Source organism: Pinus tabuliformis, chromosome 7 (genome assembly GCF_031772625.1).
Source record: "Pinus tabuliformis cultivar Carrire ecotype Pingquan chromosome 7, CPIR1, whole genome shotgun sequence".
Taxonomy (NCBI): Eukaryota; Viridiplantae; Streptophyta; class Pinopsida; order Pinales; family Pinaceae; genus Pinus; species Pinus tabuliformis.
Window position 1 is genome coordinate 1,015,450,926 of NC_142293.1, and position 24,058 is coordinate 1,015,474,983.

Consider the following 24,058-nt stretch of genomic DNA (forward strand, 5'->3'; position numbering starts at 1 on the left):
TATATATATATATATATATATATATCTATATATATATATATATATGTATGTATGTATGTATGTATGTATGTATGTATGTATATATTCCTAAGAAGTGCAAGTATCAATCTAGATTGTGCCAGTACCAGGTTAATGCACAGGCATTAGCTAAAGAAATACAAGGATTACATGTATATCATGAAAAAAATTATCTGAATTTGACTTTGGACCCCAGTTTGTTAATTAAAGAAGACATGGCTGTAGCAAACAATTATGCTTCATGATTTTCAAATATATATATATAATTTTAGGAACAAGTCCTTCATAATAGCAGAAAACACAGTTTTGCAGTAGAGTTTTGTCGTGCTATATCTTTAACAAATCTATCAATCGGTTAGCTTCTAGTATTTTAAAATATTATCAACTCACCCTTCTCTATATCATCAAACAAAAAACTTGTCACATGGAAATCCTTCCTATTGTAGCCAGCCAAGGTCATCTCACTATGATAACTGAGAAAGGATTGTAGAATTTACGACACCTAACCTTGGATTTCAGATGTCTTCTAGAGTTTTAAGTGTTGGATGTGTTCAATCAATCAATATGTACATCATGTATGGAAATTTAGTTTCTAATTTCTTGCAGAAGTTATGTATAGTCTTTTGACCTGGCGTAACCACATGCAAATGAAAAAAAAATTGGCAGCTATGTAAAGATATTACAGATGCATGGAAGTGGCATGTATACATGTGGCACTTGCTTAAACTGTGGGCATAAGGAATATTTACATGAACCACAAACAACTATGTAATTGTGATTAGATCCCTATATAAACAAAATTGTATGATCTTGATCATGGTAGTATTAAACCTCCCTTTTGAGTGAGCTTGAAAAGCACTTCCAGCTTGCATATTCAAGCTTGCCAAGGGGGGACTAGGGCTGATATATACCATGAGATACATGCATGGATCCTTAAGTAACCTCAATTCCCCAAGGAGTACAAGGGAAGAATAGATCCATGCTTCTTATTTTGGTAATTCATAAACAAAATGTCAGCCAGGGGTAGGCATGATATGGAGTATGAACCCAAGTGAGACGTCTAAGTCCAAGTGTATACCAGCGTCTGCTAAGAATTTCTTCTACATACGTTGTTTCTAGTATGTGATGATTATGTGCTCATGACATGAACTATGAAGCATGTAAGGAGAATTGATAGGCTAGAGGAGGACTTACCCAACTTACCCAACCACTTATTTAATGACATTTTCTACTCTTAAGTCTAAACTTTTTATAGAGATGGATATAAGCATGTGTGTACGGGTACATGTGAAACTTTGTATTCTTAGCTGATAGGTCACAAAGTAGCTGAAAATGTGAAATTATATGTGAACATAGTTCCATTGAAGCTTCCTTCCTGGATAATATGGAGTCTATGGACAAGCATATTATCCCTTTAGATCCTAAAAGGAGAGAAATGTGATAATAATATCTCGTGAAGATAGTGATTGGTTTTCCTTCTTCTGGAATCTTGTGATCAACTACCGAAGGGCTTGAGGTGTACTTGGCATGGTTTGAAAGCCAAGGGAGTTGGGATGGCCTGAAACCCTTCTTGAGTTATATCTTCTAATGGGCCAGGATACATACCTTGTACTCCAAGGTGCAACTTGGAAATAGCTATGCTTTGTAGGGTCCAAGAAGGTCATCCCTCTAGGTGTTAAGGCTACAGAAGTCTATTGGAGATTTTCCAAAACTACAGTTCAAGCAAGCTAGCTCTGGGAAACCAGACAGAGTTAAGAAAAGTGGGGACAGGTGATTGGAGCGATAGTGACCATATTGGAAGTTTTCCTCATGTATGCTCTTATGCCTGAATATTAGTATTGATATTGGGCTGCGAGCATGTAGAAAAACACATTACATACTTGGTGTGGGCCATCTAGAAGACTGTAATCATTGTGTTCCACTATGTTGAGAGGAGTGTCTGCCAGTCTCAGAGTTCTGGTTATGGGAATATACATATTGTGATGGTAGGCCACGTGGGTGCCATGCAGCATGACATAAGGAAACTTTAAAACGACAAAAAAAATGTATTGTATGTACCCCATTCTTGTAACCACACCACGAGAGCCGGATGACATAATAACCACCTCTGGTAAACAAGTGGGGGTTTTCTACAATACAGGGGGGGATTCTGGTTTTAACTTTTTAGGAATTGCATTATGGTAGTTATTTTGTGTCCTTTCTTATAGAGCTAAATTTATAATGAATTTTTATGCAAAATAAATGTAGTAGAGCAGTCCCAAGATACTGAACCAAAATTCATTCAGTGGGTTGGTCCCATGTAAACATCAACTCAATCCTAGATGTGAATAGTTCCAGTTTGTGGGCTTGAGGGTGGAGTCTAGTAACAATGTCTATTTGTTTGTTACATGATATGAACAATTGCAAATTATAGCATTACACAGAAATTTGGAATACAAGAACAGACTCCCAAAACAAAACATATCAATATAAATAAGTGAATCCAAAAGGGTGAAATGATAAATGTGCATCCAAGAAGAATTACAAAGACAAATGTTATGAAAATCTAAAAAAATAACTTAAGGTTAATGTATCAAACCACAAACTAAACATGAGAAAAAATGTGGTACTTGATACTCAACTATTTCTACTAGGAAGTGCATGACTTTACTGACCTCACATAAAACAAGGAGTGTTAGATGTTTGTCCAATTTAACTGATTCAATTTCTTCTTGAATGCAAGAAATAAACCTTGAGATTTTCTCTTGTGATGGGATACTCCCTTGACTGGACATTGGAACAAATTATTGACAAGATCTGAAAGGCTACTCAAACAATGTGTTGAATAAGATATTTGGAAAGATTCTATAGTAGCTAGCATTTTATTTTTCCCTTCTGTCTTGATAGCTGGAAGGACACCCTTAATATTGATGTCTCGCAAAATTCTCTCGATCAGATTCTCTACCATGGACAAAAAATTTTGATAACCCAAGACAAGTATCTCTTTTACAAAACTTGATGTTGTGAATGTAGGTTTCATTTGACTTGCGAAAGCCTTGACAAGCGCATCCCAAACTCGATCTGTCAACATTGGATCACCTTCTTGTATAGTCATGACAAGCTTTATGTAAATAGATTGACCAAGCTAAAATTGTGAGAATAATCATCACATGACTGTGCATCCCAAACTTGATCTGTCAACATTGGATCACCTTCCTGTATAGCCATGACAAGATTTATATAAATAGATTGGCCAAGCTAAAATTGTGAGAATAATAATCACATGACTATATAATATAACATGTATATAAAAAGGTCATGTAGCATTCAATGCTTTAGAGGAAAAAAATTGCAAACAGAATCAGGGGGCATTGCTTACTTCAATGCAAAATTAGTTGATAAGTTATGCAATGTTTTAACAACAAGTTACAACATTAGATGTAGGATTCCTTAAGAAATCCATAACCTTATGAAATTGTATAAATCAGATATTTAAAGGAAATATTTATAGAGAGGAATTAAAAGGGATAATGCGGTTCAGAAATAAGTATTTAAGAAATAGAATATAATAAGTAAACAAATGACAGCTAAATGACAAAAATATGGGTCTGATATTTTCTTTCATGAGAAACATATGTATATTTCGTATGAGGAATATGCATGTTTCAGTCCTCAAGAGACTACTCAGACTCAACAGAGCACGTCAAGTCACTTGTAGGAATTGAACATGAGTGGGGACGATAACAATCATTCCCCCCAACTGGTTGAGATAAACCCAATTGACATGTGTCTTTTATTTTATTCATATAAACATAATCAATAAAATAAAACAATAATATCAAACTGGGCCTTACTAGAAAAGGGGGAACAAATTTACCTAGGTCAATCGAGAATGAGTTTTTTGACCAACTGCAAGGTTCTAGAATGGCAACAACAAATCAATTTAAAGTTTAAACAATTTCAAGAGCACAAACATATTTGAAATTTTTTCCAGACTGTGGAAAAGATAGAACACTACTCAAAGAAATTACAATGAACCTTGGACAATATTTCATAGATAGGCATAATAGGATGCATTCACTATCTGTAGCAAGGATGTGTTCACTATATCAAACTCTCAACAACCTATATATATACAGAATGATTCCTTGTATTGTTTATTATAATATAGTGACAAAATTGCCATGCCCTGAAGCCTAAAGGTTAGAATCAACCAATCTACTGTTATAATTTTCTAATTAGATTTAACATACTTGAAATATTGTTTTTTTAGTCTGCATTTTATCCTTCCCATAATTGAACATAAAATAATCCATTCAATTGCAACCTTGTAGTAGTTATCTGATAAATTTCATTTTGATCATGCATCCTTCTTATGACATCAGACATACTCAGGAGAAACATTTTGAAGTTGGTATAATTCAAATAGAGTGTTTCTCTTATTAGTATAACCCCTACCTATGTTTGATTCCTGACAAGAAGTGGCCAATGCGCTACCTGTAAGGAAGCCATTGAGCTGCCTAGGGGTTACTAAGTCAAGCTACATTGTGGTTCAGTGTAAGTAGTGCCTCTCCTCTTGATAGGTGGCAAATGCTCGCCACCACTAGAGTAATAAGGAAGCATTATTCAAAAAATTATATAGCCTTTTATAGATGACCAGTCAGTAGTGAAAATTATCATCCATTTACAAGTTGGCATTGTGCTTGGTGGAGAGCCTTTCTGAATGTATCCTTCAAGGTGTAAATTTCTCCTTCAACATCTAGGCTCCCTTGTCCTATTGTTGATTTTGCCTTCGAATTCCTCTTGAACAGTGCATTTTCTGTGCTGCTTTGCTCCTACTCTAGATCACATTGCCTCTTGGGAGTCAAGCTTTGCAAAACATATATTCTATGTATTTGGTTACCTTCAACCTGTAATGATCTTCAATGTTTTTAATATTTGTATTTTGGCTTGAAGAATCCTTCTTTGGAGATATATTTATTTAACATAAGTTCTTATTGTTGATTATGATACATAAATTTTTGTTTGACAAGCTAATTGGTTAAGCACTAAGATACAAATTTGAAAAATATAGGCTTCAATATGCAAATAATTCAAACCTCCTTTTTACTTTGCATCATTTGCTACACTATATTGCTATTATATTAATTTTTTATCTCTACAGGAACAATAAATTGCTTGAACTTAACACAAGAGAAAATATTCCATCTTATATAGTTTAGAAGACAACCAATATGATGGCCTATTTTGGCAGCAACCAAATTTAGAAGGACCATATTTAACATTGAGAAATAACATCGAGAAGAGAGAGAAAATATGGATTTCCTCAAAATCTTTAGAAGCTATATTAATTACACATACCTGTATGCCTAGCAGATAGAACTGAGAGTGGTGGTTTTAAAGTTTTCCATAAATGTATAGTACATTCAATATTAATATTATGTTTAGAGCTATCCATACTCAAGCATCCCATTGCATCTAGGGAATTTTCAATTGAATTCTGCCCTCCTAGACTTGCAACTGGCCAAGAAATTCTATAGGAAGTACCAACTTACTATGTACAATCCTTGAATACCACTCTTTTCTCACAGGACACTGTTGGAAAAGCATGTTGTGTGTCTAATGTAGGCTTAGATTGAACCCTTTTACAGTCTTCTTGAGAACCAAGAAAGGAAAAAGGATAATTCAATATGTTGACTGAGATAAAATGTCAAAGATATCTCTTAATCTCATGGATTATAAAATAATTAACATTTTTTGTTGGTAAAAAAAACTTTGTGATAAATTGAAAATCCAAGCTCAATCAGTAAACAGATATCTTAGAATAGCTATTTTTACCTCACATGATAGTTGTAGTCTCAAGTTAATGCTGACAAATATGTTATAATAATGGATTTGCATTTCAACTTTCTTGGATCAGGAAATCATGTTGAATTAAGAAAAACTTGCAATGGAATGAACTCAGTGCCTTTTATGGCCTTCGTCTTTAGATGGGGCTCTCCTTTTCTCCCTCTTGCAATTGTTCAAAATTTTATTTTCATAATATAAGCATCCTTAACCTGGTACATATGGCTTTATGTATATGAATTTGTGTTGTAAGCATTCATTGAGTCTTTCTCTCCATTGTTTTCAGAGTCAAAATAGAATGTAGCAAATTTTCCTTTCTTTAATATGAGGTTTCCTTGTAATCAGAGGAATTGCAATTTTAGTATGTTGTTGACTCATTTCATTCTGCTACATGGCACAGGCACATCTTGAATAACTATGAGACCTTATTCTTGTGTTTAAAATTATAATTGTGCATTTCATGGGCATTCCTAGTTCTGCTACAAAGACATTTGCTACATCTTGAATATTGTTGGTTGTTGTCTATATTGAAGGAAACTTGAAACATATTTTCTTTTTGAATACTTATAGGAGAGGCCAGCCAATTTGAATACACAGAAATGGGTTTGAATAAAATCATATAAGAGGCACTAACATGCCAAAAATAATTGCATAATCAAGTGAGGTAATAGCTTCTCAAAGGATGTTCTCATGGCATCCAAAAATCACCTAGTAATGCTATCTTTGCAATTCCATTTTATAATTTATGTTTTATCAATTCAAACAGTTTATATATTTATGTATAATGCAAATACGTAACTACTTTATCATTATAATATGAGAGTCTAATCATGTTCCACGTTACTTCATTTATTGATTAAAAGTACATCCCATTGGAGATAAATTGGTTGGAACATAGATGGGTCATCAACAAAATATATTTTCTTATTTACATTCACACTGATATGTTTTCCATGTATTAATATATTTATGTAGTTTGAATAATTGCATACTTGTGTAATGAATTGTTCCTTATAGATATTATGGCTCATATCATCAAGAATAAATTCAACAAGGAGAACATGGAGAGGAATGTGTTGTTGCATACGGATGGAAATATGAACTCTACCATGATCAAGATGTGCAAGACGAATAGTAAGATCATCCAATTGATCAATGTGAACAAAAACTCTTGACTCATAACTTGTGCAAAAGGAGGAACCAACAATCACATCCAACACAAGAATGGGAACATACCATTGCATATGAACAGGATATATTTCCTTATCTTCAAGTTGGGTGTAGAGCATTGGAAAGGTATGTTTTAACGAATAACTTAGTGGTGTTTCAAGCAATAGTTGTAACCTTTTCTTTGTTATAAAATAAGGAGAATGTAATGAGAATGAGCACGAATGACCCAATCACTAATAGTTATATTCTCTATGCAGGAAAAGACAAAAGTAGGAAGGCGCGGTGCAAAACGAGAGTTCCATGAGGAGATAACGACTCTCCCTCCAAAACCAAATAAAATCCAGACCAGGGCGAGTAAATCAAGGCAGATCAATCCGGGACGAGATGAAGGACTATCAGTTCGGAAGGCTAGGCAGAGAAAAGAGAGGAGTTAACAGTTTAACAGATCCCTCAGGATCTTTGATCCTGAGGGATCGTTACTTTCAATTATTTTGTTGTTTAGTTAACTCCGCCATTACTTGTATAAAAAGCGGCAGCATCGAAGACTTCAGGGACTTTGGATTATCTTGTATCTTTACTTTCTGTTTACAGACTTCACAGTTGGTTAAACTCAGACTATCGAGTCTCTTTGAGACTTAGTTTTGTTGTACTATCATTGATGCGTTAATATAATATATTTGGTGTTACTTTCTCCCTGCATCTGAAGTAAGTTACGGCGGTGTGCCATTGGAAGCTAAGGGCCCGGCTCCAACGGACACTGGCGGATTGTATCATTACAGTTTGGCTTTGTGTGGTTTGTTTATTGTTCTTAATAATCTGATATACTTACATGTTGTTCCATACTCGTTCATCAGTAGTTTTCCTTTTGTAAATATTTGTAACAAGTTTACATCATATTTCCAGAATTGATCACATAACATTGTTCTGAGTTGTTCACTTCTGTTACAGAATTTATAAGTGGAATGTTTTAGCTACATATGGTTGGAGTGACGATCATAAGAAGATGGAATTAACGTTGTGTGTGGACTACTGGTGATCATTTCAGATTATGTGTACATATGATTGACGTTTCCGGTTTATGGTGGTTTGCTGTTCCATTTGATTAAGCTGTCTACTTGTACAAAAGATTGCTCTTTCTTTGTATGTAAGTTGATGCCAAGAATTGAGAGTGTTGAACTCGTGAGATTTAGTTTCTTTACTGTCGTTCCTTTTACTGCTGTTCCATTTCTGAACTGTCGTTCCATTCTGCTTTCTTGCTGTTCCTTTTTACTTGCATTCATTGGTTTGGTGTGGGAGGAGGATCAAGGCTATCGTGAGACACAACAGATGCTATTATGCTCCCAGATCCATGATCCATACTCTAATTCCTTTTCCTTCATCAGTTTCTAGAGGGATGGGTTACTATTTCCGTACCCTTGACTGATAAAGTTGCCGCGTGTGATTTCTTTATGCAAAAGTAATTTAGCCATAGCTTATCATCCGTTTACTCTTGTATTTCTTAGACCTATACTACTAAGCATTACTCTGACAAGTAGCCTCAAATTGAGATACCCTTTACAATAACAAAACGCTCCCGGATTGACTTGTAATGTGAGATAACTAGAGGTGCAAAAGACCCTTGTTACAGCTCTACATTTTGGCGCCGTTGCCGGGGAAAGGGTATAGCCATTTGTCTTTTAAACAGGGTAGTGTACGAATCTGCTAGGGGAGAGTTGGATTTTAAAAACGGAAGGTAAGAACCTGCGTACAGAGCATGTAAAAGCCCTGCTCCACCGTCCGCTTTCCTAGCAGAATTGATTGGTTAAATAGGATTTAGCAGTTTAATTGGAGTGCATGACTAAGCAGAAAAACCCAGAGAAAGATCAAAAGCCTCCATCCAAAGCCAAGGGGCCGGCGACCCTTGGACGAACGTCCTTCATAGACGAAATCTATAAGAAAGCCGAATCTCAGCCATCAATAGGTTATAGGAAAATCAATTCTAAACAGCCTACTAGTTCCCTTCAGGCCTCGGGATCACCATCTAAAGCCTTTGCTGAAGTGCACAGTCAAACAGAGGAGCAAGACTTTCAAGAAATTAAAAATTTGACTCCTGGACTATTGCACGAAGGGAATCTTAGTAACCTTTGCGAAGGAGGAGGAGAAACAGGGGAAATCGGGGAACCTAGATCTCCTATTGAACCAAACCAGCCTTTAAATAGCCCAGATAAAGGAAGCGCTGCAAAAATCATCGTTGAAGGAATTCATTCACCTCAGATAGTTGGGACCATCATTATCCCTGATAAAGGGAGTGTTGTCAAAACAATCCCTGTTAAGACTACCCCTTCTCAACCAAGGAACACTCTCTTGGAAATTCCTGAAGATTACTGGCATATATTCGATCCCATGGCGTAGAATCAACCAAACACCCAGACCTCCACATTGCAATATCCTATAGTAGATTCTGCAGCAAATGCACCCATGAAAGCTATCCCTCTCCAGCATATCCCCACGTTTCATGGCCTTACATCAGAATATTTGGATGCATTCTTGTTCGAATTTGATGTATTATGTAGAGGATACGATTACACCACCGATCCCTAGAAATTAAAATTGTTCCCCTCCACATTAAAAGGGGCTGCTTTAAGATGGTTTATGGGCTTAGGTGGTGGGGTTATTAACAATTGGGATCAAATGAAAGAAGCCTTTTTAAAGAAATATCAGGATTACTGTAGGTCAAGAGAACTAAAAGATGAAATTTTTCAAATGTCAGCCAGACCAAACGAAACTCTATAAGAATATGTGGAACGTTTCCAATATAACTTGCAAAGATCTCCATATGCATCATTACCTCTGCCTGATAACGTGTTGAAAACCGCATTAATTAGAGGTATGAAAGAACAATGGATTGAAACGTTGAATATTATGGGGAAAGGAGACATTTATCAGGAAAATTTTGCTGATATCATTGATCTGTGTATCAGGAGCTCAAGAGGCAGCACGAGGATAAAACCAGCAGAATATGATCGCTTTACCAGATATAACAGAACATCAACAGAGGGAGTAACATGTGTGGAACTTGGAAATTTGCTAGAAAATTTTAAAATTGATATCCTGGGGACATTAACTACACAGCTTGATATTGTGCAGGCTAAACAGAAGCAAGCAGAGGCGGAACAGAATCTAGCGGTTTTCTTCCCTCGATGCAGGAAGAAACATAGCCACAAGGAATGCCCGTTGGATACAGTCCAAATATGTGCTATCTGTACCAAGGACCACCTGACTGAAAGCTGCCCCTCACTTCCTGGTTTGAAGGCAGTATACAAAGAAGCAGAAGAGGAGCCAAAATCAGCATATTTTATTAACCAGCGTCGTCAATGGCAGCCTAGGCAATCTGGTATGTTTTCAGACCCCTCCTCTTCTTTTCAACCCCCGCAGTTCAATGCTCAGCAACAGAATATGTGGCAAAACCATTCTTAGCCCCCGTTTTCGAATTGGTCACCTCAAATGTTTCCTACTCCGAATCCTTGGATGACCCAATTTGGTTGGCCAAACTTCCCTTATCCCCCACCATATTGGCAGAATAATTCATATCCTCCGCAGTGGACCCCTTCTACTTCGCAAGGTTCACCCTGGCAGACAAGCTGGCCAAAATCGACATATCAGCCAGCAGGATCAATTCCACTCCCTCAACCAACTCTGCCAGCCTTACAACAAAATCCCCAGCCTAATCTGAGACCGCAACTCCCAGCCCAACCCAACCCCAATCCAAATAATAGACCAGTTCAATCTCTTCAAATTATAGAATCCTTAGAGATTGAATCTGATCTGCAGGAGTGCAATGATCTTCAGTTAAGATCTGGGCGAATAATAGAAACTGAGGGACATAGAACAACTCACATTGAAGATCAGTTACCTATAGAACAGCCGTCACAACAGGAAGATGTAAATAAAAACCAGGCTCATCAGCAAGTAATTACATCTCCTCCACCTTTCCCGGAACGATTGGCCATTCCACGACCAACACAATATCCAGATTTTGATATTCTGGGAGAACTACAAAACTTGTATATAAGAATTCCATTCCTTCAAGCTATACAGGATATCCCCATATATGAAAAAACCATAAAAGACCTGTGTAGCAGAAAATCAAAAAGAAATGTAACCTCTAACCCAAGAGTCCAGGTAGTCGGCACCTTATCCGACCTCCTATCGGGAAAAGAAACACCAGTTAAATACGAGGACCCTGGAAACCCAATTGTCACTGTTCAAATCTATGGGCAGACCTTGACCAACGTCTTAGTTGATCTATGGGCTGCAATTAACATCCTGACAACATCGACTTGCCAGAAGCTCGGAATTACATCGGTAGAACCTACTTCCACTTTGTTAGAACTAGCTGACCGATCAGTAATTAGACCAGAAGGCACCTTGTATGATGTCATGGTTTCAGTGGATTCCTTGGAATACCCGACCGATTTCCTGATAATTAATCCGAAAACCCGACTAGATGGACATCCGCTAATTCTAGGTAGACCGTGGCTCGCTACTGCTGATGCCTACATTGGTTGCCGGCAGGGAAACATGACCATAACCAGAGGGCCGGATATCAAAAATTTAATCTTGTACCCTCCAGCGCAGCCAAGCATCACGATGATGAGAACCAACTTGCGCCCTGCCTCATATATCACTGACAATATTAGACCCCCATTAACAGTCCAGGAAGCGCTAGATTTCAAAGATCAAACGGAAGACGATGCCATCAATAAATGCATTAATCAAACAGAATCCACATCGTATACACAATGTTTTATGATAAAAGCAGCATTTGATAACGAATTAGAGGAGGATCCTCTGAAAGACGAACATGACCAAATTATACCTGTGACTTCTGTCGCTAATAGCAAAGTAGTGCAAATTGAACCGGGGAAACTTTAAATATTAACGCTAATCTGACACTAGATCAAGAGACAAAACTCATCTAGCTGTTACGAAAGTATCAGGAGGAATTTGCATGGGACTATCCCGATATGAAAGGGATTGATCCCCAGCTATGCACACATCATATTTATATCGAAAAAGATGCAAGACTTGTTCGTCAACCGCAAAGAAGACTCAACCCCCATTTAAAAGATGTTGTAAAAGCTGAGCTTCAGGAACTTTTAGATGTTGATTTTATTTATCCTATTTCTGACAGCAAATGGGTCTCTCCACTTGTGGTAGTACCTAAAAAGAACGGGAAATGGAGGATCTGTGTGGATTATAGAGAATTAAACAAAGCCACACAAAAAGATCACTTCCCTCTTCCATTCATAGATCAGGTACTGGACACCTTAGCAGGCAAGAAATTCTTTTCTTTCTTGGATGGCTTCAGCGGATACAATCAGATTCAGATTGCCCCTGAAGACCAGGATAAGACTACCTTTACTTGTCCCTGGGGAACGTTCGCTTATCGAGTCTTACCTTTTGGTTTATGTAATGCTCCAGCCACATTCCAAAGGGTTGTTCTTAGCTTCTTTGCAGATTTAATTAATGATGGATTGGAAGTCTACATGGATGACTTCACACCATATGGAGATGACTTTGATCCAGCTCTAGATACTCTCGAAAAAGTCCTACAGCGCTACATCGCTACCAGACTTTGCTTGAGTCACGAAAAGTGTTACATGATGATGACTGAAGGACTCATTCTGGGACACTATATTTCAGTAGCTGGTATTCAGGTAGACCCGGCTAAAATTCAAATACTTTTGCTTATTCGGACCCCCACTAATGAAACAGAGGTACGCAGTTTTCTTGGTTTTTTCGGGTATTATAGACGATTCATACAACATTATTCACATATTGCCACACCTTTACATGCATTAACTGGAAATGTTGACTTCTTATGGACAGAGAAATGTGATCGAGCCTTCAAAGAATTAAAGAAGCTGGTATCTACAGCTCTACTTCTCCGAGGACCTAATTGGAATTTACCATTCCAAATTTCAACTGACGCCTCAGACACAACAATCGGTGCAGTTCTGGGCCAAGAAGAGGATAAAAGACCATACGCCATCTATTACATCAGAAAAAATTTGGCTCCGGCTGAATTAAATTACACTGTCACCGAAAAATAATTTTTAGCTGTGATACACGCTGTTAATAAATTTAGACACTATATTACAGGCTATCCCGTTATTTTGTATACAGACCATTCTGCTATTAAGTATTTAGCAAATAAGCCTGTTACAAATGGAAGAATAACCAAGTGTTTGATCCTGTTGCAGGAGTTTGATATTACAATCAGAGATCGATCGGGGAAGGAGAAACCTGTAGCTGATTTCCTCTCACGAATACCAAAATCAGTTGAAGCAGCAGCAGTCGAGGACCAATTTCCAGACGAACACTTATTTGTTGTCGCTATTCAGACTCCCTAAGACGCTGATGTTGCTAACTATCTTGCAGTAGGTAATCTTCCAAAACATTTAACCCCCAATGAACGGAAGCAGATTGTTCAGAAAAGCAATCGATTTTCGTGGGTTGGGGGCTATTTGTTTCACACAGGAGCAGATATGGAAATAAGAAGATGTATTCGAGAGGATGAAATCTTTGATATCTTGAAAGCCTGCCATGACGGGCCATGTGGAGGACATTTTTCTGAACGAAGAACAGCACATAAAGTATTACAAACGGGATATTACTGGCCTACAATTTTCAAGGATGCGAAAAAATTTGTCCAGGCCTGTGATAGCTGTCAGCGTGCAGGACGACCTGGTCCAGCCGACGAAATGCCTTTGCGGCCTCAATTAGTGATCGAACCTTTCGAACGCTGGGCTCTGGACTTCGTCGGACCCATCAGCCTGCCATCAAACCAAAGAACCTACATTTTTGTGGCAACTGAATATGTTACCAAATGGGTTGAAGCGGAGGCATTGCCTAGAGCTACAGAAGATTCGGTAATACAGTTCTTGTTCCATTTGTTTGTACGTTATGGTCTTCCGAGGGAAGTAATTACAGACGGAGGACCACAATTTGTGGGGCATAAATTAGCAGCAACACTCAATAACTATCGTGTCCAGCATAAAATTACTACCCCATACCATCCTCAGGCAAATGGGCAAGTGGAGAGCAGCAATAAGATAATAGAGTCTATTTTGACAAAAACCGTTGCCTCACATCGGCGTGATTGGGCCGCCCGACTACCCGAGGCACTGTGGGCTTATCGAACCACATGGAGAAGCACCACCAGCTATTCACCATATCACTTAGTGTTTGGAAAGCAACCCATTTTTCCTATAGAATTCGAGATCCAAACGCTGCGAACGGACCAAGAAGTCGAATTGGATTTAAGTGAAGCACAGAAAAATCGATTACAGCAAATTAATGAATTAGATGAAATAAGGCTCTCTGCATTACAGAATACAACACTCATTCAACAGAAGCGAGCCAAATGGCATGATGCGCTTATCAAAAACAAGATATTTCATGAAGGAGACTGGTCTCTGTTATATGATTCTAGATTTCAGGATTTCCCGGGGAAGCTTCAGACTCGTTGGTTGGGACCATACGAGATTCAAAAAGTCCATGACAATGGGACCCTTACTCTGATCACAATCGATGGGTCTGGATATACATTTAAGGTAAACGGCCACCGAGTTCGTCTGTATAGTAAACCGCTCACTCGGGAATCTTTTTGTCAGCAGCTATGCCAAGATACTAACATTGAGATTATGGGCGAGGAAGCAAAAACTTCCTCACCTATAGATCAGTAAGAAATTCATCTTTTATTACCACATCTTGTATATAAGATTGTAAATTTTGTATATATGTTTTTAGTATTTGTGCGTGTTGTTCCTTTTCAAAAGGAACAACACTTGTGTGTTTTTGCTGTTCCTTTTCAAAAGGAACAGCACTTGTGTGTTTTTGCTGTTCCTTTTCAAAAGGAACAACACTTTTGGGTTTTTGCTGTTCCTTTTCAAAAGGAACAGCACTTGTGGGTTTTTGCTGTTCCTTTTCAAAAGGAACAACACTTGTGTGTTTTTGCTGTTCCTTTTCAAAAGGAACAGCACTTGTGTGTTTTTGCTGTTCCTTTTCAAAAGGAACAACACTTGTGTGTTTTTGCTGTTCCTTTTCAAAAGGAACAACACTTGTGTGTTTTTGCTGTTCCTTTTCAAAAGGAACAGCACTTGAGTGTTTTTGCTGTTCATTTTCAAAAGGAACAGCACTTGTGTGTTTTGCTGTTCATTTTCAAAAGGAACAACACTTGTGTGTTTTTGTTGTTCCTTTTCAAAAGGAACAGCACTTGAGTGTTTTTGTTGTTCCTTTTCAAAAGGAACAGCACTTGTGTGTTTTTCTGTTCCTTTTCAAAAGGAACAACACTTGTGTGTTTTGCTGTTCCTTTTCAAAAGGAACAACACTTGTGTGTTTTTGCTGTTCCTTTTCAAAAGGAACAGCACTTGTGTGTTTTGCTATTCCTTTTCAAAAGGAACAACACTTTTGGGTTTTTGTTGTTCCTTTTCAAAAGGAACAACACTTGTGTGTTTTTGTTGTTCCTTTTCAAAAGGAATAGCACTTGAGTATTTTTGGCTGTTCCTTTTTCAAAGGAAACAACATTTGTGTGCTTTTGCTGCCCTTTTTTTTTAAGGCAATGCATTAGATGAACTCCTCCTCACCCTCCCTTTCAAAAAGGAGTAGTATGCTCTTGTCCCTTTCATATAAATGATGTGTTGTCCATCCTCTTTCCAAGGCCATAAGTAGCAGCTATACATTTATGCACTGAATATAAAAGTCAGGATATATCGAGATCAGCATATCATAAATCGCTATCTTTAGCAGCCCTAGTATTGATGCAACAACAAAGGAAGGATCCACACACTCATCATTTTTGCTATCATGGTCTCACCTCCTCTGCCTTGTTGGAAAATTTCATCATGTTGAGTTCCTACAATTTTCTCTATTATTACTTGGAAATAAGAACAGAAGATTTATATCTTCCTATTGGGATGACAACACTTCTTCCGCCATTCCCACTCTTAAGGAGGGCTGAACCACCCTTATGTGTAATTACACAAGAGCAAAGTCTGTTTCAAAAAAAAAAAAAAAAAAAGGCAAAAGCAAAATAAAAAGAAATTATTTGTCAAATGCAGGATAGGGGGTTTCATTAAAGAACCAGCCTACTATGATCATAAGATTGGAAGCGAAGTGGCATTCCCATCATGGCCACCACACCAGGGATATGGTCCAATGGGTTCACTACATAAACAAACCTTGGAACAGGGGGTCTCATTACGAGCCGGCCTGACCACGTTTCGCGCCTCTCTGGTGAATGGCATCATGGTTATCTGGTTACCAAGCCAACATGATGGCCTGCATTTTGACAAGAATTGCTCTTCAAAAATACACAAAGGACCATGGTTCCAGGGTGAAATAAACAACTCTGCCAAGGTTATGAACACCTGTCGGCAGTAGAGCTCTGTTAATGGTCTCAGAGTAATAATATATACACCAATTTGGATCATATCAAATACTTCTTTCTATCCTCGTAATAATTATATCTTACACTTTGATGGATACGTCGCATGAATATCTATCACCAACAATCATGGCAAAGGTATTGACTATGACTACCTCAGACCTTATATGAGTGCCAGACGTCCTATCCTCCTGTTTTGCATCACATCACGCAGGCTTATGCAAAACGCGATCTACCTTTTTCCTCAATCTCGGTATTTCTTTGTCTAATCTGAAACATGGCAAAACTCTATATGTTGTTCCTTTATGACTTGGTGACGGGATGGTGGCTCCTCCTCCATTTGATGGCTAGGACAGCCTATCATATTGCGAGGGGGGAGGTGACCTCATTACTCCGCCGGCCACGTGTTAGCACATCATTCGGAAATGATATGGTACGAAGGTACGGTATGGGTTAACGGCATGACAATGCTATTTTTGCAAAAAATTGTTATTTACAATCAATTTTCATGCATGCTCTGTGTTTTTTTTCTTGCTGCAATTACGTTCTTTGCGACAGGTAATTACTGTTCCATCTAGGATCCCGAAATAGAACCATGGGAGGCAAGGCTATCAGAAGCGAGCCTAGTGAGCTAGTAGTCTCCGAAGCTGCTCGGGAAATCCTAGAAAGGGCGGCGTGGCTAACTTATTTTAGCCGCCTGCGTGAATCAAATGAAACTGTGGCCATGGAATTCCTGCAGAATTTGTAGGAAGAACACTTCGTAGTGGGTGGGAAGCAGATAATGGTCACGAAGGAAATAATCGCGGAAGTAACAGGATTACCAGCCTCAGGACCAATATGGACGATAAAGAAAGATAGGTTGCAAAAGATCATAGAATTTTTCCAAGACGAAGGACAGAATCTAACAGTGAAGGGAAAAGGAGTGCTGCCGGCAACGCTAGGAGAACCCTGGAGCGAATTGGCAAAGGTGGTGCAGAGCTACATCACCTGCGAGGGGCGAAAAGATGTGGTAAGACCGCGTCACCTTAAGCTCCTGGCTGTGTTAAAAGGAAAATGTTCTGTGAATCTCCCTGCATTGTTAAATTCATTACTGCATGATGCCTCTCGGAGCCTGAAAAAGGCACACCATGAAGACGCAGTGGTTAGCCACCATGGGTTGATCCGCCTGATAGTGAGCTACAGTCTTACTCAGCAGCAAAGTAGATGGGGGGAGCTTATTACAGCAATTGGAGGGGGAGTGGCATCACCATCCCCAAAGGTTAAGCATCCCGCTAGTACCTCTGAAGCACCCAAGGAGCCCAGAGAATCACCAAAACCCAAGCATCCCTCGGATACACCCGAGCAACCCAAGAAACGCACGGAGTCAGTAAAACGAAAACTTTCCTCTAGAGCATCTGGACATGCAAGAAAACATAAGGAACTGGCCACAGAAGAGCGTGCTGCCTCGAAACGTAGGCATTCCTCTGGCACGCCAGAACAATCTGAAAAATGCAGAAAGGTGGTGGTGGAAGAACAGGTGGCCAGCATACCTGAACAACCCGAGAGGCCTAGGAAGTCAGCTCGGTTGGCAAGAATAAAAGGCAGGCTGGAGAAAATCTAGCTAAGCATTGACCAGCCGATCGAAATAACAGATGAGCCACCAGTGCCAGAACAGGAACCCTTGAGGGAAAATGTGGAACAAATTGAGAACGAAGCAGAAGCCGAGGAAGGAAATGAACATTCTGACTCTGAGGCCGAGGCCGACTATCCGAAGGCAGCCACTGAGCAGCCAATTCAGGAGGAGGAGATGGAACAATTGGGGGACAACCCTCCACAGGTCTCCGTGGAGGAAGAAGAGCTGGCCACCATCTTGGCCAGCCTGGGAGATTATGCTTCACATTCCAGTCCAGCAGACCCTCCTGAAGGACCCTCTGGGGAAGAGACGCATGAAGAATTGCATGAAGAAATGGCAGGAGGAGAAAACCTCCCTGTTGTTGACAAAGAAAATGTAAATACCAACCGGGAACAATCCGTTCCCAAGACACCAGAAGAAAACCCACCTGCTGATGACGTGGAGAATGAAAATGCTTGACGAGAACAGTTCGTTCCCAGAATGCCAGAAGAAACCCTCAATGAAAGAGGAGCAGAACTGAGGGCCACTCATGCACCCACTGCCGAGGCAAGAGAAATTAAGAAATTGAGAAAGAAACAGCAGAGACTGCTGAATATTATAGCCCAGCTTCGGCAGAAAATTCGAAGTTTGAAAGCCAGTCTGAGAATAAGAAGGACCATAAGGAGAAAAAGAAGGACAAATGCAGCAGGGTCCTGTCAGATGAGAAGGCAAGGGGCTTATAGGCGTCTCGTAGGTCAATACTCCGCTGATAGACCTACGACTGTTCCAACCAGCACTAAGGAACAAAATTCCGTTCCATCTGATATGGAACATCAGAATGTCGTTCCTATTGACGCTGAGGAACAGACTGCTGTTCCAAATAGCCCATTGGGACCAATTGTCGTTCCAATCAAAACCGAGCCGCAAGACGACATTCCATTTACAGAGGGGCCATCGTACCGCTTTATTCATGTTAAGAAAGAAAGGGAAAACAAAGCAGTCCAAACTGAGGAACCACCTTTAGGGATAATTCGGGATATGAATTCCAGGCAACGAAACGTGAAGGTCCAGGTAAAACTCCCTGCCTCTGAGAAATCATGGAAAAAGGATCCAAAAACCAAGGCCTTGCACCACGAGATGAAGTAAGCCCGACAGGAGGCTGACCAGCTAAGGGAACAAATGATCCCTCGGGAAAAATACGAGGAGTTGCAGCAGGAAGCTGAGCAGTTAAAGGAACAAATGATCCCTCGGGAAAAACATGAAGAACTGCAGCAGCAACTGCGGAACATGAGTCAATCAGAGAGTCAGGCCTTTGAAGGATGGCAGAAGGAACAGGAAAAGGTTGCCAAGGTAACACGTCGACTAGATGCTGTTATTAAACAATTGGACATTGTATGTTCGTTGTATAATGATGTTTCGACTTGCAGGGCCCCTGCAAAGAATTATTCTTTATTTCTCCTTGAAAGATACTTAAGATTGAAAATAAAAGTTGTGAGGGTAGGTGCCCCTATTCAGATTAATACTGTTAATGATTTTATTGGTTTTTGCAAACATTATGGGGTTAAGGTCCCACGGTTACTATGTGAATTCTATTTGCACAATATGGTGCTTGAGCAGGAAACTGATTTAAACCATGGCCCTTTTGTGGGAGATATACAGCTACAAGCCTTTGTTTCATTTGGGGTCAATCAGTTAAAGTGGCTCAGGGCTTACAATGTCTTTCAGAGGCAGGAGAACAGCCTAGATCTATGGGTCAGGGCCGAGCCTAGAGACCCAGTTCACCTATGGCAATCACACAAAAGCCTTATGAGAACCCCGAGCGTCATAGAACTGCTAGGACCCATGCATGAGGATTTGATCCGAAATAGCTTGGAATACTTTCTGGCTATTAAGGATTCTGCCCTGGATGCCGCCAAATTCCGCTATCAGATTTCTACCCCAAGCATCCAGCTCAGGGAGCCATTCAAATACGAGAATTTTTGAGCTTGTTTCTGAATGGTTGAGCCTTTATGGCCAGCGCATTCTGCAAGCTGGGCTGTCTTGGTTAGGATACCGGTTCCGTAGCCCAATTATTTGGCACCCTGCACCTGGGTACCAGGCCTTGTATAATATGCCTACAGATCAATTGAATCAATTCTTTGATAATCTGGTTGCTCACCATGGTTGCAGACCTCCTCACGAGGTGCCCTCCCCCGCCTATTCTCTTACCGCTCTCCATGTTAATTATAACGTTTTCATGAGGCCATGAAATAGAGTAAGCCGGGGGGTGTGTAGAGCATTGGAAAGGTATGTTTTAACGAATAACTTAGTGGTGTTTCAAGCAATAGTTGTAACCTTTTATTTGTTATAAAATAAGGAGAATGTAATGAGAATGAGCACGAATGACCCAATCACTAATAGTTATCTTCTCTATGCAGGAAAAGACAAAAGTAGGAAGGCGGGGTGCAAAACGAGAGTTCCATGAGGAGATAACGGCTGTCCCTCCAAAACCAAATAAAATCCAGACCAGGGCAAGTAAATCAAGGCAGATCAATTCGGGACGAGATGAAGGACTGTCAGTTCGGAAGGCTAGGCAGAGAAAAGAGAGGAGTTAATAGTTTAACAGATCCCTCAAGATCTTTGATCCTGAGGGATCGTTACTTTCAATTATTTTGGTGTTTAGTTAACTCCGCCATTGCTTGTATAAAAAGGGGCAGCATCGAAGACTTCAGGGACTTTGGATTATCTTGTATCTTTACTTTCTGTTTACAGACTTCACAGTTGGTTAAACTCAGACTATCGAGTCTTTTTGAGACTTAGTTTTGCTGTACTATCATTGATGCGTTAATATAATATATTTGGTGTTACTTTTTCCCTGCATCTGAAGTAAGTTACGGCGGTGTGCCATTGGAAGCTAAGGGCCCGGCTCCAACGGACACTGGCGGATTGTATCATTACAGTTTAGCTTTGTGTGGTTTGTTTATTGTTCTTAATAATCTGATATACTTACATGCTGTTCCATACTCGTTCATTAGTAGTTTTCCTTTTGTAAATCTTTGTAACAAGTTTACATCATATTTCCAGAATTGATCACATAACATTGTTCTGAGTTGTTCACTTATGTTACAGAATTTATAAGTGGAATTTTTTAGCTACATATGGTTGGAGTGACGATCATAAGAAGATGGAATTAACGTTGTGTGCGGACTACTGGTGATCATTTCAGATTATGTGTACATATGATTGACGTTTCCTGTTTATGGTGGTTTGCTATTCCATTTGATTAAGTTGTCTACTTGTACAAAAGATTGCTCTTTATTTGTATGTAAGTTGATGCCAAGAATTGAGAGTGTTGAACTCGCGAGATTTAGTTTCTTTACTGCCGTTCCTTTTACTGCTATTCCATTTCTGAATTGTTGTTCCATTCTGCTTTCTTGTTGTTCCTTTTTACTTGCATTCATTGGTTTGGTGTGGGAGGAGGATCAAGGCTGTCGTGAGACACAGCAGACGCTATTATGCTCCCAGATCCATGATCCATACTCTAATTCCTTTTCCTTCATCAGTTTCTAGAGGGATGGGTTACTATTTCTGTACCCTTGACTGATAAAGTTGCCGCGTGTGATTTCTTTATGCAAAAGTAATTTAGTCATAGCTTAGCATCTCTTTACTCTTGTATTTCTTAGACCTATACTACTAAGCATTACTCTGACAAATAGCCTCAAATTGAGATACCCTTTACAATAAAAAAACGCTCTCGGATTGACTTGTAATGTGAGATAACTAGAGGTGAAAAAGACCCTTGTTACAGCTCTACATTTGGCATCAAGTGATTGAAAGGCATAGGAAAGGAGTGTGAAGGATTTTCGCAGTTTGTAGGCCAAAAATCTCAGGTGGAAAACATATCCAAGTAGAAAACCAAAATTTTAGCCCTATGTTGTATTGTTTTTGGGCCTTCTAGTATTGATATCATATACAATCTGCTAGAAAACAATTGGGTAGTATGTAGAAGCAGAAAATTGATCTCATTTTATCATATGTTGGCAATAGAGATCATAGTTTGTGTAGTGAAAATTAGGAGAATGTTTCTGTTATGTGTCAAACAAAGAAATTCTAAATTATAGGGTTGATCATATGAAGGGATTTGTTATGAAAGGTTTGAATAGGAGGCGCAACCAATAATGGTATCAAGTAGATTTTATCAAAAAATTGAATATTTGGGGGATAATTTGTAATGAGTTTATATGTCTCAAGTGATATTTTGTATTAAAATCCCTGTGGCATCCCATGCAAATTTAATAAAATAATGTATTTTTATTCACCAAAGCAAGTGCTAGTTATAAAGATTGTAAATTGCAGATCAAGAAATCAATGGTAGCATTTACTTACAAGTACATACCTGCATTACTTCTTCAAGAAACAAAGAATAATGAAAGGATCCCTTTTCTTCGATGACACCCTTTGCAAATGCCACACTGTAAGGACAGTCAAATGCAACTGGTCCATACAAGATCCCATCCTCTACCACAATACCTCCTTTGCCTTTAGACTACCTTTGATCTGCGGTGTGCCACTCTTTTGAATCCCACACAATCCAAAGCCTGAACCAAAACTAACTGATATGGCCTTCATGTCTAATACCAAACTCACATGCTTAACAGCTTGGGACCTGTATTTACTAATCATGGCCTCCACAGTGGACCTTAATTCCTCCATGTTGTAATACACTTGCAAGGAACTTCCTACTTTAGCCTGGTTCAAAGCCTCCATTCCTCTCTCAAGAACCTTCATCGCCTCTGATCACAATCGGTTCCCCGCTTCCATTAACCAGGGGATCTCCTCATCGACAACCTCGATGCCCAACAGATCCCCTTCCTTTCTCAGGGTTTCAATTTCATTATACATTTGAGAAACTTTAATGAGGTCCAACTTGCTGCTATCACCTTCAGAATCCATCAATTCTCTCAGCTTTCTCACCTGTTTTATAACCCTAATAATGTTCTGCAAAATCTCAATAGCCTCATGGCCAGGGAATATGAATTTGAGGTGCTACCATGCAGATCTATAAGCATGTAGGTCTAAAATGGATTGAGGAATGCGCCAGTGTAGATCTTGTGAGAATTTAGAAAATCGAAATGCAAGAAGAGAAAGGGAACAAGATTCAAATTCGGAGAGGTGCGAATGTGTGCAGGTTGATGTTTAATAGTGCTTAGGATTTCTTGTTGACTGTGACTCACAAAATTTTACCTTCCAAATCCATTGATAATCAATACTTCCCCTCTTTGAATCAGGGCAGAAGTATTTTTGAGGTAGGGAATCCAGACTTGTCAAATCTGTAAGGAGCCATCGATAGTACGCTTCTACTCCTTGAAGGAAGGAAGAGAGCATTTCTTCGGGTAAGGGAAGGAAGGTTTGTTGAATCCTTAAAAGTAGAAAGAGTATGTTCCAACTCTCGAAGTAGAGAGAAGTTCTTCGACAGTAGGAAGGAGGGCTCGATTGGCCTGAAGTCAAAACCAAAAATGAAGAAATTACCCTTGTCGAGGAAAGGAATGGAGAGTTGCTGAAGAAAAAAAAGGAGTAAGCGCTTCGACAGAGTGAAGGAAAGGAATGGAGAGCTGCTGAAGAAAAAAAAGGAGTAAGCACTTCGACAGAGTGAAGGGAGTCTCACTTTGGCTTGATGGATAATCACCGTGTGACTAAATTTCCTAGGCATATTCTTATATAGGTTGAATTTTTAATATAAGCATGGATACTTCATTAAAATGTTTCCATGTGAAATTTTGGTGAGTAATTTTTTATATTTTGTTAGGCGGTTTTAATTTGAAATTTTGTGGAAGCATGTTATTTTTCAATGATTTGACAAAATATTAATATTTTAAAAATAAAAAATAAAGAGTATATTAGTGAATAAGGTTGTTATATTTTGTAAATTTAAGTTATATTTTTTAAAATCAATATGTTTGTTTCTATGCATGTCTTTTACCTACATTTATGAAGAAAGAGGGGAAGGTTGATTTGTCTAAGTTTTTTTAATTATATTAACTTCT

The 24,058-nt window shown here is 39.0% G+C and overlaps 1 pseudogene; it reads right to left on the reverse strand.

The window, feature by feature from the left end:
• Positions 1-2,582: 2,582 nt before the first annotated feature.
• Positions 2,583-23,399, reverse strand: LOC149251006 (conserved oligomeric Golgi complex subunit 5-like; annotated as a pseudogene).
• Between the last annotated feature and the right edge of the window lie 659 nt (positions 23,400-24,058).